Here is a 5,230-nt window from a genome sequence, read left to right on the forward strand (position 1 = left end):
GCCCCTTTCGCTCCTCGATCATTCTTTGAGCCTATTTCTTTATGGAAAAACCTGAATTTGTCTCCAAAGGCACAAAGAACCCCAAAACTCAGACAAAGGCAATTCCGTACCAAGAAGATCAGCGAAGGCGCGAGGAAGACCTTTCGCTAAGCTTTTTACCGAGGCCTACGGCAGAACCTAAAATCAGTACGAAAGCCTATCGTCGGATCGATCGATCAAAAGGCTGTTCTCCCAGAGGCAGTGGCAGCTCTTGTTCATTAAGTCGCGGAGTATGCCTCATGAGAGATCGATCATGGTAAGGCCAATCGCCTGTCTTCTTTCATTCTCGTTAATGAGCTCTCTTTTCTTGACTTTCTGATCGTGAATGAGTGGACTAGAGTTCGTATAGGTCTGACTCTTTCTCTCTATCTTCCTCACTCTTGATTTATGGATGTTCATTGATCTTTCTTCTTATGAGCTTCGCGGAGTGCAAAGAAAGAGCTCCTTCTCAGTCTTAACCTACTAAAAGGGCTTAAAGGAAGACGTAGGTAGAAGGTTGAGTGCTTTTCTATTATCGGAAGACGAAAGGAGCTCGACTTGCTGCGTGTCTTCTTTGCTTCTCCGTCAAAACCGTCCGAACCCTTGTTTATCCACAGGTCTCATTAGATAAGGACACTCAAACGAGTCCAGAGGCTCGACTGAAAGGAGAGGAGGTCTCGACTGAATCAATGAATAAAGTCAAAGAATGATCGAAGAATTTGAGCTTTTCATTCCACTCATAATTAAGCTACTGAGGCCCAAAGAATTTGTGGAGAAGAATTTGAGGCGGATAGGTTTCTTTGTTTATTTGGTTTATCAAGTTCTTATCTTCTCTTTCATACATCTCTATCTTCTTTTCTGTCTTCGCAGACTATTGAAATAGTCTTTTCAATCATCAAAGACCTTGATTCTTCTGACTCAACCACAATTTCATGAAGGTAGCTTGCTTACTCTCAGCCGCTAGTTAGAGGGAAATCCGTTGACTGAGTTTATGCCCTTATGCAGTAAAGAAAGCAAGTGAGGCGGGCTAAGCTTCCATTCTCAGTAGAGTTTCAGATAGAGGATTCGATCTTGGACCTCTCGGGATCCGGTTCGAGAAAAGGTCCGATCCATTAATATCATGATTGGGTCGACAGGCCAGATCGTCAGTGAATAGAAAATCGAAAACGTACATAGCAGTCCCAGCTGAAATACTTGGAATAATTCTACCACTTCTACTAGGGAGTAGCCTTTTTAGTGCTAGCTGAACGTAAAGTAATGGCTTTTGTGCAACGTCGAAAGGGTCCTGATGTAGTGGGATCGTTCGGATTGTTACAACCTCTAGCAGATGGTTTGAAATTGATGATAAAAGAACCTCTTTCACCAAGTAGTGCTAATATTTCCTCCCTTTTTAGAATGGCTCCAGTGGCTACATTTATGTTAAGTCTGGTCGCTCGGGCCGTTGTAACCTTTTGATTATGGTATTGTATTGTCAGATCCGAACATAGGGCTACTTTATTTGTTTGCCATATCTTCGCTAGGTGTTTATGGAATTATTATAGCGGGTTGGTCTAAGTAATTAGGGGGCGGGCCGTTCGGTCGCCTATGATACTAGGACCAATGAGGTCAAAAATGGGTTTGTGCGCAGGTGTTGAACGATCTACTCTACACAGGTGTGGGCTTACAGGGCTAGGGCTCAGAAACCCTTTCTTTCATTCATCAATAGGGCCCTGGCAAGGAACCTAAAATAAGTACGAAAGCCTAGGCTCTTAGTCGCAAATTCTTTGACTTTATTCATTGATTCAGTCTCGTCTCAATATTCACTAATTAAGCTACGTAGGACGAGTCAGAAATCCTCTCATTGAGGACCTTTGTTTTGGAGGGGTCCGCAAATTCTTTTGCTCCTTGCCTAGGTTAATATGGATTTCTTTCCTTGCACTCCTTTTCATTGAATTTGAAGGATAAGGACTTTCGCTTTCATTCAACTCCTAACCGCTCCTTTGATCCTTATCAGATGAATATGGATTCAAGGTCCGTCCGTAGGTATGAAATAACTCGTAATTAAGCTAGCACGGACCGGTTCAAAGAATTTTCAAGCGAAGTCCTGATCCCTGAACTATTTTCAGGAGTGCATTATTCAATAACTCGACTGATAAGGAGAGGGGCGAAGCGAATTCCTTATCAAAGAATGAGAGAACATCCATATTCAAATTAATGCCACTAAAAAACTAAAAGGAGGAGGAGTATAGTCTTCTTCCATATATATTAGTCCTCTGGAACTCTTTGATCCACAGATGAATATGGATATAAACAAGTCCTTCGCTCAAAAACAAGGGTTAGGACCAAAGAATTTGCGAGTGGAATTCACGAACGAATATGAGACTAATTAAGCTACTCCAGATGAGTCATGAAATGGAATATGAACCTATTCAGTCGCTTCGATCATTCTTCTCAAATTCTTTGATCCTCCAGACCTCTTTGATCCTAACGGAGGGCTCAAAGAATGTGAAAAGGACTGAGGGCTCGACTGAAAGGAGTCCAAGATTCAAGGAGGAGGCTCAAAGAATGATCGAGGTCCTCCGGACTTGTTCATTCCACTAATATTGTCTCATTGATAAGGGCTAAGTCAAAGATGGAACTAGACTAAGATTAAGCTACTCCAGATGAGTTTCAGAGGAATTTGATTTGAGAAGTGGAAGTCATAAAAAGAGATCTTTTCGATTCGTACCGCTACGTGGGATCGCTTTGCTGGCCTATATATATTTCTATTGCTAGATCGCTGTCTTTTAACCCTCTCTTCTTCTTTGTCAACGCTACCTTGGACCTAAAGGAAAAGGCGCTACTTAGCCCTAGATTTTGAGAAGTCAGCGGCTGAGTTAGCCTAGCCTACCCTCTCAATGTATTGTATAGTAGGGTATAGTAGGCGAGCGAGTTAGCGAAGACGCTTAGGCTAATAGATAAGAGAGCGTCGGTGCTACGCCTTCATTCTACTACGCGTAGCAAAGGTTACGAATTAGCTCGAGGTTAGGAGAGTCAAGTCAAGGGGGAAGGCCATACCTACATAGAAGAACCGCTGTTCGTTGACTTTCTAAGGTCTAACCTTTCGCTCCCCCTACTTGAAAAGGAGGAAAGCAGCTTGACTCTCTTGACTTGAAAGAGGCAGCCCACTACGCTAGAGATCAGAAGAAAGAGATCTGAATTCGATCTTTGTCTTCTTTCTTGAGAGGAGCAAAGCAGCTTCGCACTACTTAAGATTCAATTCAAAAGGTCCTACTTAGTTTCGTAAGCCTTTGTCATTGTCAGTCAACTAAGTAGGGCCTGAGGCCCCCTGCGAATCCGTAAATCTCAGGAGCATGCCGCAACAAAAGGATGGTCCCCTATGCATTTCATTCTTTCCGGAAGGGAAAAAGAAGTACCCCCATCATGGTGAACCTCTCCTTGTGATCGGGATGAGGTAGATGCCTCCCAGCCGGGGGGCGGATCGAATCGGAGTTTCCTTAGGTAGCCACCGACCTACAGTTATCCTGAAACTTCCGTGCTTGGTGGAGAAGAAGCGAACAAAGGTAGGCTCGCTTCCTGTCTTGTTCTCTGCTGCGAACTGGGATCGCTCGCCAGCTAGGTCAGATTGGAGCAACCTTTTATGAGAACATATTACCCTTATTCGGGGACAAGGGGCGGAACGACCTCTCGATCTACTTACAGCTGCCCAGGAAGAATTCGTCTAGGGCCTTCCCTCTTGCCTCCCGATCTCCCCGTAGCCTAGGGCCTTGTCTGGGCCAAGAGCCATAGTTAGTTGCTGTTTCCATTTGCTTCTTTTTTTTTCTTGTTGTTGATACCGGCAAGACCCAGCCAGATGATGTCTTCTGGTTGGTAGTGAGAGGACTTTGAGTACCTGCATACCCAAAAGAAAGGGGGCGTCAAAAACAAGAATTTGCTTTTTTTTCTTGCTCTCCCTTAGCAGCGGGGAAGGAGTCTATCTATCTGCCTAGCTTTGGTAGATTTCCTCCAACGCAATCCACAGAAATGAAAGGAATCCCTTCCCTTGGTGGATAAGTCCGACGACGGAGCAGCAGTGCGGAATTGACTTTCTCGTCTGGTGGATCTGATCTATAGTTAGGGGGCAATACATACCAAAAGGTTCGAAGAAGGAAGGCGCATAAGAGGGAATTTTCTGAACTCATTCTCAGTCTAGACTGACGACATATCCCGCCTCTTCCTTCCTTGCCCGCCTCAGAATATTCCTTCCTGGTGGGACTCGCATTGATTGAAATTGATTGAATCTTTCTTGAACTGATGAGGCTTTCCAAGACGAGTAGACCGCGGAGTGGGTTACCTGCTTATTGGGACCTGCAAGAAGCTGAGTTTCTTTGCTTTCTTTCGTCGTCACAGTAGTTGGAAAAAGAAAAAGTCAAAGCAGCGGACCGCTTTTCATCTGAATAGAAGTCTATGAAAGTGGTTCATCAGCTTGAAACTGCGAAAGTGCTCAAGTAAGGAAAGATATGAATCGTCGTCGTTTATAAAGCTCTGATGATCTTCTCTTTCCTCTAAGGCTTCGCACCTTTCGTCGATTTCAGCTTCAAGACAGCGGATCCCCATAGAACCTAGTTTGGCCTGGCCCCCTGAGGCCTGAGTTTCCCCCTTCCGTCATCAGATGCTATTGGGAGCTGTGACCCGCGGAGTGGGAGTACTGATTTGACTTCTTCCCCACGGATCATCCTGGTGGAGATACCGCTACGTGGGCCCGATCCTTCCTAACTAATCAGTTTCTTTTTTTCAACGAAAGAACAAGTAAAGAAGAGAAGACCTCTCAAGGATCATGAAACTGAAAGAGCACTGTTGACTCTTGAAGTTCTCTCTCTCTCTCTTTCGTAACCTCACTCTAGATTCTGATAACCTCAATGCAAGGGTCTCGCTCCTTCGCACCTTGATTCCTCTTTCTCTCCCTCTTTAGTAGGTCGAGCCACTCTCAAATTCTTTGAGCCTCCCCTATCTTTGAGTTCGAGCTGGAGGCTTAGAATAAGCTGTCTTTTTCGTTCTGAAAGCTGAAATAGTAGGAAAGTGAAAGTGGAAGAAATTCCAAGCCTATCCAAGAAAAGCCTAGGAGAAGAAAGCCGTCAGTCCGGAGGACGGAGAAGAAAGATCAAGCCTAGGATCAAGAGGATTCTATCCTGTCAGTGGAAGAGCCGAGTCAAGAACGAGGCGCGGGATCGGAGCAGAGACCAAGCGCGGCGAA

General features: G+C 44.8%; 1 pseudogene; it reads left to right on the top strand.

Moving 5' to 3' along the window:
• The first annotated feature begins 950 nt into the window (after positions 1 to 950).
• LOC127149598 (NADH-ubiquinone oxidoreductase chain 1-like) lies at positions 951 to 1,576 on the top strand (annotated as a pseudogene).
• Positions 1,577 to 5,230: the final 3,654 nt, after the last annotated feature.

The sequence above is a fragment of the Cucumis melo genome, chromosome 5 (genome assembly GCF_025177605.1).
Source record: "Cucumis melo cultivar AY chromosome 5, USDA_Cmelo_AY_1.0, whole genome shotgun sequence".
In the NCBI taxonomy this organism is placed as follows: Eukaryota; Viridiplantae; Streptophyta; class Magnoliopsida; order Cucurbitales; family Cucurbitaceae; genus Cucumis; species Cucumis melo.